Source organism: Macaca thibetana, chromosome 9 (genome assembly GCF_024542745.1).
Source record: "Macaca thibetana thibetana isolate TM-01 chromosome 9, ASM2454274v1, whole genome shotgun sequence".
Taxonomy (NCBI): domain Eukaryota; kingdom Metazoa; phylum Chordata; class Mammalia; order Primates; family Cercopithecidae; genus Macaca; species Macaca thibetana.
Genome location: NC_065586.1, coordinates 107089814 through 107102302, shown reverse-complemented (window position 1 = coordinate 107102302; position 12489 = coordinate 107089814). Strand labels below are relative to the sequence as shown.

Below are 12489 nucleotides of genomic sequence, written 5' to 3'. Positions count from 1 at the left end.
ATACAGAAAACCAAACATTGCATGTTGTCACTCATAAGTGGGAACTGAACAATGAGAACACATGGACACAACACAGGGAGGGGAACAACACACATCAAGGCCTGCTGCGGGGTCAGGGGCAAGGGGAGGGAGGGCATTAAGATAAACACCTAATGCATCCAGGGCTCGAAACCTAGATGATGGGTTCATCGGTGCAGCAAACCATGATGGCACATGTATACCTATGTAACAAATCTGCACATTCTGCACATGTATCCTGGAACTTAAACTTTAAAAAAAAAAAAAAAATCAGTGATTGCTAGGGGTTGGGGAAGTAAAGATCAATAGGTGGAACACAGAAATTCTCAAGCCAGTAAAGCAATTCCCTATGATACTATAGGGATAGCTGTATGTCATTACACCATTTGTCAAAATCCATTGAACCTACAACAGTAAAAACCCTAATGTAAACTATACGCTTTCGGTGATAATGATAATATGTTAATGCAAGTTTATCAATAATAATGAATGTGCTTACTCTGATGCAAGATGGTGGTAATGGGAAAGACTGCGCTTGCAGGGTGGAAAAGGGAATATATGGGAACTCTGTACTTTCAACTCAATTTTGCTATGAACCTAAAATTTATCTAAAAGTGAAGTCTATATTTTAAAAATGTAACTGGAAAAAATCACTTAAAATACTGCTTTATTAAAAGTTGAAAAACCAAAATGTAAAGGCAAAAAATTAAGGTTTACAAACTAGTATGAAAGAGGGCAATATTTAAGAGAAACTAGTAGTTTCATTGTCTGTAACAATCTACAGAGGACCTCTTAAGCCTGTCCTAACTCAAGAATAAAAACAACCCTATGCCTATAAGTTTTAATCAATTGAAACAACATTATTAGGCCAGGTGGGGTGGCTCACACCTGTAATCCCAGTAATTTAAGAGCCTGAGGCAGGTGGATCACTTGAGGTCAGGAGTTCAAGACCAGCCTGGCCAACATGGTGAAATCCCATCTCTACTAAAAATACAGAAAAATTAGCCATGGCTAATAATCCTAGTTACTCGGGAGGCTGAGGTGGGAGGATCGCTTGAACCCAGGAGGTGGAGGTTGCAATGGGCCAAGATCAGATCATGGCACCGCACTCCAGCCTGAGTGACAGAGCAAGGCTCCATCTAAAAAAACAGAAGAAGAAAGAAAAAGAAAAAAGATATTATGAATACCTATGTATCAGAAATCCTCTCTTTTTGCAAAATAATTCCTATAAATGTCTGAACAGAAAAATGTAAAATATCAGGGAGAGGGAGGAAGACAACTTTTTTAAAAGTTCTAAATCTCTAATTAGGTAACAGACTTGGGTTAAAACTTTTACCTAAAATCTCATCACTACAAAGTGAAATCAGAATTAAAACAGTCTGACATCAGCAACTAGAGGACTGAAACCTTTCTGAATGACTTGCTACAAAATATAAGATGACCTGTTCCTTTCCATTCTACTGGTTTTGGTATTTTATGTCTGAGTTCAAATCCCAATTCTGTCTGCATAAGATCTTAGGTATTTCTGTAAATTCAGTTTTCCTGGGTGAGCTATTTTTTTTCACTACTGATTATCAGAAGAGAAAAATTTCCCACAGTAAAATTAGAAGCAACGTCATGCATAGAACTTAAAAAATAAAAAGACCTTTGGTATCTAGTACAACCACCTGTTCTACAGATGAACTGATCTGTGCCCAATTATGGGGTCAATTAGTGGCAGAGGCAGGAATGAACCAAATTATTCTAATTTCACAGTGCTCTGCTATCTCATCCTACCTCCTCCAAATGGTGTTATTTCCACTTATAACACATCAAATTACTTGAGTGACTATAAATTCTCTCATTCATAAATATACAAAAAAAGTTACTAAAATCATTTGCAAGACTCAAGAACAAGTATTTGTATTTTCCCAAAGTTAGGTGCCACCATGTTAACTTTAATGAATTATAATTGACAAATAAAAAGTGAATATATTAAGGTGTACAATGTGATGTTCTGATACACATACACAATGTGAAATGAATACCACAACTGAATTAACATATCCACTAACACACAGAATTATTTGTGTGAGAACACTGATATACTTTCTTAGCAAATTTCCACTAAAAGACACAGCATTAACTATAATCATGCTGTAAACCAGATCTCCAGAACTTATCCATCCTAAAAAATGGAAACTTTGTACCCTTTGACCAACATTTCCCCCATTATCTCCAATCCCCAGAAACCACTATTCTGCTCTCTGCTTCCATGAGTTCCACATTTTAAAATTCCACATGTAAGTGACATCAAACAGTATTTGTCTTTCTGTGCCTGGCTTATTTCACTTAGCATATCAGCCTTCAGGTTCATCCACATTGTCACCAATATCAGGATTTCCTAGATTTGAAGGCTGAATGTCACATTTTCTCTGTGTATTCCTCCATCAGTGAAGACATAGGTTGATTTCATATCTTGATTATTGTAAACAATGCTTCAATGAACATGGGAATGTAGATATCTCACAACATAATAATTTCACTTCCTCTAGATATATACCAAGAATTCAAAGAAATGAGATTGATGGATCATATGAAAGTTATCTTTTTAATTTTTTGATGAAACTCCATACTATTTTTCAGTATGTGGCTGTACCAAGTTATGACAGTGTAAAAGAGTTCTGTTCTCTCTTATCCTCACCAACACTTACAGTCTTACTATCGTCTTTTGGATAATAGGTATGAGGTAACATCTAACAGGTGTGAGGTGACATCTCATTGTGGTTTTTATTTGCATTTCCCTGATGATTAATGATGTTGAGCATTTTTTTCACATACCTGATGTACACTGTATGTTGTCTTTTGAAGACCATCCACGCAAGTCCTTTGTCCATCTTAAAAAATTGGGTTGTTTTCGTATCACTGAGTTCTTAAATCTATTTTGGATATTAAATCTTTATCAAATGTATGCTTTGCAAATATTTTCTCCTATTCTGTCAATTATCGTTCACTCTGTTGATCATTTCCTTTGCTGTGTCAAAGCTTATTCAGTTGATGCAATACCATTTCTCTATTTCCGCTTTTATTCCTTATGCTTTTGGGGTCACATCCAAAAAATCACTGCCCTGACCAATGTCAAGAAACTTTTCCCTTTGTTTTCTTCTAGTAATTTTACAGTTTTAGCTCTTTAAGTCTTTAACCTATTTTCAGTTGATTTTTGCATATGGTGTAATGATTTTCATTTGAGTTTTTATATATAGTACAGGAATGAAATTTTTATGCCCATGCTTCTGCATATGGATATTGTTTTTCCAACACCATTTATTGAAGAAACTATCCCTTCCCCATTGTGTGTTCTTGACATCTTTGTTAAAGATCGACTGATGGTACACATGGTACAAGCTTTCTGTTCTGTTCTACCAGTCTTTACCTCTGGTTTTATGCCAGTACCACACCATTTGGATTGCCAGGTTTGTAGTATACTTGGAACAATTCTGGAGGCATTGGGTAGTACGATGCTTCCAAAATTGTTCTTGCTATGGCTGCTTGGAGTCTTTCATGGTTACATACAAATTTTAGAATTGTTTTTTCTCTTTCTATAATACTGTAGGATCTTTGAAGAAAAAAAAACTTTTAAAAAAACTGTCTCTTGATCAGAGAACTTAATCCATTTACATTTAAAGTAATTGTGGATAAAGACTTACCAATGTCATTTTGTTGTTTTCTGACTATCTTGTAGTTCCTCTATTTTTTCATCCTCTTAGTGTCTTCCTTTGTGATTTGATTTTTTTTTTTTTTTTTTTGGTAGTTATATGCTTTCTCTTTATCTTTTGTGTATTTACTACAGGGGTTTTTCTCCACACAATGTATATAAGACATCTTATAGTTATAACAGTCTGTTGTTAGGCTGATAAAAATTTAATTTCAATCACATACAAAAACTCTAACTTCTCCACACCCTCTCCAAGTTTACATTATTGAGGACACAATTTATATCTTTTTATATTATATAGCTATCAACAAATTATCATAGCTAAAGCTTTATTTTGTTCCTTTGATGGTGTCACGCTCCCCTGATCATTTGAGATCCTTATGGACTTGCACGGGTTTCTACATATTTGAAGAAGTAGGCACCTCTCCAGTCTTTAAAGAGGAGCTTTAACATAGGAAGCCCTTTACCAGTCAGTCTGTCCAGAGATTCTGGACAGTATGGCTAGCATTGTCCACGAGCAGGCTTGCTGCCTGACTTCTCCAGTAGGCTAGCCTCAGTTACCAGGTTCGCAAGGGTGGGTCTGGAGACTGGTTCTGTGGGATCTGGCCTGGTGCCCTGGGTCCATGGTGCCAGCCTGGCACTGGGTTTCACTAAGATGGTTCTAGTGCTGGGGTTCACAGTAAAGTTGGGTGCTCACTTGACTCTCCTTCCTGCACTTGGAGGGTATCTTTCTCTATACTGTGCTGCACAGGCTTGGGAAGGGGTGAAACAATTAATGTGAAACTGTCCTTCCTAACCTCTTCAATGCATCATTTTTGTATCTATGCTACACCCGGGTGCTACAATCTATCATTTGGAATCCTTAGCTCTTGTGAAGGTATTTTTGTCTATGAATGGTTATTCCAAATGTTTCTGTGAAGAAACAAATGCTGAAAACTACTATTCTGACATTTTGCTAACATCGCTCTTCCTATTGTAAGTATGATGAAGTCACTCCCTTGCTTAAAAAGTCTGATGCCATCCCATCTTTCAAAATAAAAGGCAGGTCCTTACTCCAACCTCTAAGACTCCACATGATCTAGCCCCTACTTCTCTAGCTTTTCTCCAACTCTCCCTGCTAGGTACTTGCATTCCATTCACATTAATCTTGCTTTTCTCTGAATGCAGACCTACATGCTCACACATTAGGTCTTTGTTCTAGCCATTCCATCTGCATATATATAGCCCTTTCTCTCAAATATCATTGTTTGTTCCCTGCTCAAATATCTCATTCTTAATCTACATATAAAATAGAAATCTATCTTTCCTATTATGTTTACCCTGCTTCATTTTTCTTCACAACATTTACTACCTGATAAAATATATTTACTTATTTATTTTGTCTATCATCTCCCTCTCCTCTATGAAAGTGAAATCTGTGAAAGCAGGGGCTTTCTGACTATTTGGTTTGCAGCTGTATATTCAGAGCCTAGAACATGGCCAATACTAGATGTCCAAGAAATGGTTACTACATGAATAAAACAACAAATTAATATATCTAGATATAATTTTTTAGAATAAATTTCTTCTTTAAGAAATATAAATGATCAGCTTCAAAATATCTGATATCTCAGTAAAACAAAAACTAAAATGAAAAATATAGAAGGCATAGTATAGAATTATGTCATTCCCATTCCCATACCCATCAGAAGCTACCACTACAATAATAAGATATCAAGGATTTCACTGAGTGATATCATGATTATACTATTCAAACTTAAGAGATTTTTATTTGATTAAAATATCCTACTCAGGGCCTAAGTAGGATGAAAAGGACAATCCCACAAAGATGCAGTTCTGTGTAGGGTATCAGTCAGAACAGGAAGAGATGAACACTGACATATTATGGTAACCCACAAGAGGTTTAAGAGGCCAACTGGGATACGGTGGGTATGCTCATAGGAAAATAGCTCAACCTAGAGAATCAGAACCTGACGGGGTGAGAAGAACATCCACAGGTAGTGATTTGGTAGTGATGAACCAGAGTGTGATACTGGAGTCTAGGAGAGTGAGGAAGATTTCTACATGATAGGCTTGATGGTTAAAGGGGAGGCTGAACATCATGAACAGTTAAGACTTCAAGCAAGGTGAAGAAGGCATTCACACAGAGGGTAAGCCTAGCATGGAGAGTCAGAGTCTGAGTGGGGTTGGGGTGGAGATAGGGAGAGTCAAACATGGAGGTTTGTCAGTATGGGATGCCAAAGCCCAAGTGGAGGCAACATCACAGAAAACAGCAGAGTAAGGATCTCTAAAAACTCTCTCTTCAACAAAAGCACTAAGAAAACTGGAAAATATAGTCAGAATCACCTTTATCAGAACTCTAAAAATTAATAAAAAGCTTGCATCCAAGTCGCATTTATTTTTAAAAAGCTTAATCTCAGTAAACATGATGAGTTTTCTAACATTTTAACTTGCCCTAGTCCCATCCCTTGCTCTCCAGATCCACAGTAGTCTCGAAGAAATGACAGGTCACATTCCCAGTGCACTCTAGAAGCTACCTTAAAAAGCAGCAAGAGTTGTAGCTCATTCAAAGCTTCATTTCCCCCCAAATTACTACTTGACTGATCTTGTTTCCAGGAAGACCCTATTTGCAATGTGACCTGACTCAGAGCTTGCACAATGCAAAACGACTTGTCCCCAGGGAGATATTCACTGAAAAAAATTACAAGAAAGTGTTTTATACCATATCTACTTGAAGCAGTGAATAACAGTTGGAGCAACAGACTAAAATCTTAAAACGAAAAGCTGAGAATGAAATACCCATAGGGACTTTGAAAAGCTCTGACATATTACTGGGAATCTAGAAGATCATACACATGCTTAAGGCTGTGTGCATGCTCAATAAAGACCTGAAAAGGCCCTAAGCTTTGAAGCTCTGCACAAGCAGGACATAAGGACAAGGCAGAGTTGCCAACTACCCAGCTGAGTGTTGAAGGCATGCCCCAACACACACACAGAGAATCCTCTGGCAAAGACTAGGAGATTTACTGGTTCCAGTCATGTAAAGAAATCTTTGTCCAGTCATTAGAAACAACTAAGCTAACCAACTAGACACTGAATGATCTACTGAGGTAGTCACACACATCAAATAGAGCTTGCAGAATTAATTCACAAAAGTAATTAAATGAAGAACCAACTACAAGTACTCCAACAAACCCTGGAGAGAGGCAAAATGTGCTTTTCATAGTTGCCAAATTATTTTAAGTCTCCACTATTTTGATATTTTTATGCTATTTAGAATGTCCACATTATTTCAAAGATCATTTATTTAAAATGTCCAAACGTAATTTTCAACAAAAAATTATAAGATAGGCAAAGAAACAAGAAAATATGAACCATACACAGAAAGAAAAGCAAATAACAGAAACTGTCCCTGAGGAAATCCAGATATTGGACTTATTAAACACTTCTAAGTTGGCCTTTTTTTTGGCTCAAAGATACATACTTTTTATTTGTGATCTGGATTATCTTCATCTTCCACTGTAGGCAGAAGGGGCATACATAAAGGTAGGATCCATAGATTTTCACTGGATAATGGTAAAATGTAAGAGGGCCTGGATAAGTACCAACTTCAAAATAAAAAGCAGAAAATAGTATCACAACGGAATATCCTAAGAATAGATATAACAATTTATCATGGAACAAGGAGCTTATGAACTTTGTAACATGTCACATTTCAGATTTCATAATAAATTTTCCACGGTATGTTTTTGTCATTCTCAGTTTTTCTATAAGAACAAAAAGGCAGGGAGGTAATAGGCAGGTTTTCCTTTGAGACGAGCAAGGAGGAGGAGACTGGTGAGATCAAATCCAATCCGTAGACACATGGGGCAAAGTTGGGGCAAAAGAGGATCTGAAATGATAATAGGTGGAAGAAGTGTGCTGAAAGAATTGGTAGAAAGATTCTGGGTTGCCAAGAAGAAAAGGAGAACGCAGACTGTTAAAATTGATCCATAAAAGGCCAATGTGACTTTCCCTGACCAGAATTCTTAATTCCATTCCTACTGCCTCAAGATTAACTTCCTTGTTTAGATATAGGAAAATAAGTTCTCAATTTTACAAACACAAGTTACTCACTCTTAATATTTAACATAGTGAGACTACTTTTTGTTGTTGTTGTTGTTGTTGTTGTTGTTGTTTTAATGAGATGGAGTTTCATTCTTTTCACCCAGGCTGGAGTGCAGTGGCTCTATCTCAGCTTACTGCAAACTCCTCCTGCCAAATTTAAGCAATTCTCCTGCCTCAGCCTCCCGAATAGCTGCGATTACAGGAGTACACCACCATGCCCGGCTAATTTTTTTGTATTTTTACTAGAGATGGGGTTTCGCCATGTTGGCCAGGTTGGTCTCGAACTCCTGACCTCAGGTGATACGCCCGCCTCGGCCTCCCAAAGTGCTGGGATTACAGGCATGAGCCACCGTGCCTGGCCGTGAGACTACTTTTTGTTCTCTAGTGAGTCAGCAAGGTTTCAGTGTTCCAGCAGGACAACTCAGCCATTTCTTACTGATCAAGCCATAGAGTTGAAGACACAGGCTCACAGAAGGTTGTGATAGCTCATGTTCACTTAGGTGAAAGGTGTAAATGAAAATTTAAAATCAAATTTCCTGTAAGTTATCTATTTTAAAAATGTTCAATGAACTAAAGGAAAACATGCCTATAGAACCAAAGGAAGGCACAAGGACAATGTCTCACCAAATAGGGAATATCAATACAGAGATATAAGCTGTTTTTAAAAGAACCAAATAACGTGGAGTTGAAAGTGCAATCACTGAATTGGAAAACTCACTAGAAGTGTTCAACAGCAGATATGAGTAGGAAGAAGAAAGAAACAGCAAAGTTGAAGATAAGTCAATTGATATTATCCAGTCTGAGGAACATAAGAAAAAAAAAAGAATAAAGAAAAAGAAATGGAGCCTCAGAGATCTGTGGAATATCATCAAGTGAACTAACATACTCACAACGGGAGTCCCAGAAGGAAAGAAGGAAAAGAAATAATGGTTGAAAACATCTCAATTCTGAAGAAAAGCATCAATCTACACATTTAAGAAGCTTAACAAACTCCAAGCAAGATAAATTCAAAGAGAATCCACATGAAAGTCAGATGATTATCAAACTGCTGATAGAATTCTTTATCTTAGAAAACTGAGGATGAAAAAACTGAAAACAAAGGCAACAAGAGATGTGACTCATCATGTACAAGAGATACTAAATATTAACATTTAATTTCTCATCAGAAAATATAAAGGCCAAAAGGCAGTGGGATGATATATTCAAAGTTCTAAAAGTATTTTTTTAAACTGTCTAACAGGAATTCTATATCCATAAAAACTATCCTTCAAAAATGAAGGTAAAATGAAGACATTACCAGATAGATAAGCAAAAACTCAAAAGAATTCATTGCTAACAGACCTGCCCTATTAGAAATACTAAAGTGAGTACTTTGGGTTGAAATGGAAGGACACTAGAAAGTAATTCAAATATACATGAAGAAAAAAATCATAAAAGAAAAAATCAATACACTGCACTTCATCAAAATTAAAAAGTTTTGCACCACAAATGATCTTGTTAAGAGAATGAAAAACACAAGCTATAAAGACTGGGAGAAAATATTTGAAAACCATGTATTCGACAAGTGCCTTACAGTTAAACATAAAAAGAACTCTCAAAACTCAACATTAGGCCAGGGACAGTGGTTCATGCCTCACTTTGGGAGGCTGAGGCAGGTGGATCACTTGAGGCCAGGAGTTCAGGACCGGCCTGGCCAACATGGTGAAACCCCGTCTCCACTAAAAATACAAAAATTAGCCGGGCATGGTGGTACATACCTGTAATCCCAGCTACCTGGGAGACTGAGGCACCAGAATCACTTGAGTGGGGCGACAGAGGAAAATGCTGTCTCAAAAAACAAAAAACAAAAAAATAAAAAACAACAAAAAAAACCCTCAACATTAATAAAAGAAATAATACAAGTAGAAAATGGGCAAAACACTCAAGCAGACATTTCACGGAAGAGGAGATACAGAGAACAAGTATGTTCAAGTAAGATGTTCAGTATCACTAATCAATAGGCAAATGCAAATTAAAATCACAATGACAGATCACTACACACCTATCAGAACTTAGAAAAAAGAAGTGAGAGATGGGGAGAGAGAAATAATTTAAATACCAACTATTTTAAAAATTAGTTGGGTATGGTAGCATGTACCTGTAGTCTCAGATACTTGGGAGGCTGAGGTGGAAGGACTGCTTGAGCCCAGGAGGTGGAGGTTGCAGTGAGTAGAGACTGTGCTAACTGCACTCCAGTCTGGGCAACAGAGCTAGACCCTGTCACAAAAAAAAAAACAAAAAAAAACAAAAAAACAACCAACACAAATACCACTATTTTGTTTTTCCTCAGGAAAGACAAATGTGTGTGGTCAATCTATAGAAAGAGTGTGTGAATCATTTTTCAACATATCCAAACATTCTATAAAATGTATACCAATTATCCAAGTGGCCAGGATGAGTGGATGGTGACAGTTCCTCAATTTGTTAAAAGAAAAAATCTAAATTAAAGACAACAGAAAACCATTAAATAACAGAGGAACTGATAAAATCATCACAGTAAATAAAGATGACAAGAAACAGAATCAGTAAATTGAAATGTTCATAAATGTGCTGTAATACCTAAGCAGCATCTGAATAATTTGTTAATATAACCTCCATATAAAATTGTATAACTATGAATAATTGAATTCACATATACGATACATGCAAAATCACATGTATTATACTTTCAGCATTTACAGGACTTTGAATGGACATTTTCAATATACACTATTTTCACATATATGCTGACTTTTGAACCTAACCCTAAAGATGTGCCTTCTTCCGAATATGATTCATTTCTTTTCTAAGAAAAATATAAAGTATGTCAGAGTTATGCATCTCTGAAAGAAGCACAGAAGAAATAGATGAACATACACCACAATTAATATAAAGATTAGACACATAAACCCCAAGAAACTTTGATAAAACAAGATTAGGAAAGGCAGCACTGCTTTCTAGTCTTGGCAAACTGAGTAAAATGAGTGGCCAACAAAATACACAAAATCCACATGTATCTCAAAAAATTTTATCAAAAAAAATTTTCTCCTATCATTTCAGTCCTGATTCTATAGAAAGCACTAATAATTTTTATCATTCTGGTAGTTAAAAAATTTCTTCCAATGATACATTATGTCTAAATGCATAATTCATATAACCAAGAAGCCAATTATTTTCAACAGAAAGGTATCTTTCTGAAAAGTATGTTAAAAAAATAATATATTCTATAAATTTAAATTCAGTACCTTAGAGATTAACTTCATAGTCATTTAAGTCCACTTTTCCATTAATAGTAGGAAAATATCTCCACAATTGACCAATAGGAAGGGATGATGTAGCTCAACTGAGAAAAGAATCCGACTCATCCATTCTTGGCCTGTGCACCAATTCTTAAAAACTCGCACTGATTATTCCTTAGTATAATACTGGTAAGGGTACGTGCTTATTTTAAAACTACTTTTTCTCTTGCCTAGCAGAAAAATAATTCAGAGAAGTGAGGGGGAAACTAGATGTCTAGAAACTTGAGTTCTACATATATTAAAGCTGACATACTGCATAATCTAACATCAGAGATGACTCGATATCTCACCTCAATTCTCATGTTAAGTGGAGATACCACCTAGCTTTCCATCTCAAAAGTAATGTACTCAAAAGTAATCTCAGAACTTTTGGAAGCCAAGGTAGGGGGACTGGTTGAGGCCAGAAGTTCGAGACCAGCCTGGGTAACATACGGAAACCCTATTTCTACAATAAATAAAAAAAAATTGCCAGGCATGGTGGCATGTGCTTATGGTCCCAGCTACTCAGGAGGCTAAGGTAAGAGGATGGCTTGAGCCCAAGAGATAGGGGCTACAGTGAGCCACAATCGTGCCACTGCGCTCCACTCTGGGTGACACAGGGAGACCGAGTCTCAAAAAAATAAATAAATAAAACTTTTAAGGCAGTAAAAAAAACAGCAAAAAAAAAATCTAGAGTTACAGGATTTGGTTCCAATGTGACTTAGGCAAAAGCTACATTTCTAGGCTTCAGTTTTTACATCTGAAAAATAAGTCAGGAGGGCTACAAGATTTCTAAAATTCCTCCTACTAGGACTTAACAGAAAGTAGTTCCAAAGGAGATCAATTTTTGATGTTTAATACATAGGAGGCACTCAAGAATTACTTTTAGTCTGGAAAATCAACTGTAACAAAATTTCCATGTCAAAAAACTCTCAGATTTATAGAAAACATACTACCACAGTTAAATGTTCTTACTATATTTACATCCTGGGACAGCAATTATTATTTATCCCTATTAAAAAGCAACTGACATGCAAATACATGTTTTGAAATACCATAACAATACACTGATCTGAAAATATTCTATAATATATTCTTGGCATTTCTCAAAATGTATTTCTACAACATTCAGTTCCATTATCAAATAGGTTTGGGATAAGATGTGCTTCCAATGTAATTACACTCTTTAAGTAGAAATTATTAGTGTTCTATACATTCTTCGCAAAGTACATTATTGTATTACATAGAAAATACCCCAAATTTATTTGGGTCACAAAACCCTTTTTGAGAAATATCTATCTATATCTCATAGTGTTTCAACTGCTCAAAGTACACTTATTTAGTACTAAACACACGCACTATCATCAAATTAAA

At 36.1% G+C, this 12489-nt stretch overlaps 2 protein-coding genes across 15 annotated transcripts in view; one reads left to right on the top strand and one right to left on the bottom strand.

The window, feature by feature from the left end:
• Positions 1 to 12489, top strand: part of BBIP1 (BBSome interacting protein 1) — a 1212900-nt gene that overhangs the window by 1159582 nt on the left and 40829 nt on the right. The window lies entirely within an intron of this gene.
• SHOC2 (SHOC2 leucine rich repeat scaffold protein) overlaps positions 1 to 12489 on the bottom strand; it is a 91700-nt gene that overhangs the window by 59799 nt on the left and 19412 nt on the right. The window contains exon 1 of one of the 2 annotated variants that reach the window (XM_050804409.1): positions 7197 to 9597. The exons of the other annotated variant lie outside the window; for it this stretch is intronic. The gene's annotated coding sequence lies outside the window, so the exon portion shown is untranslated. Of the gene's footprint in view, positions 1 to 7196; positions 9598 to 12489 lie in introns of those variants that run through there. 2 annotated transcript variants of the gene reach the window in all.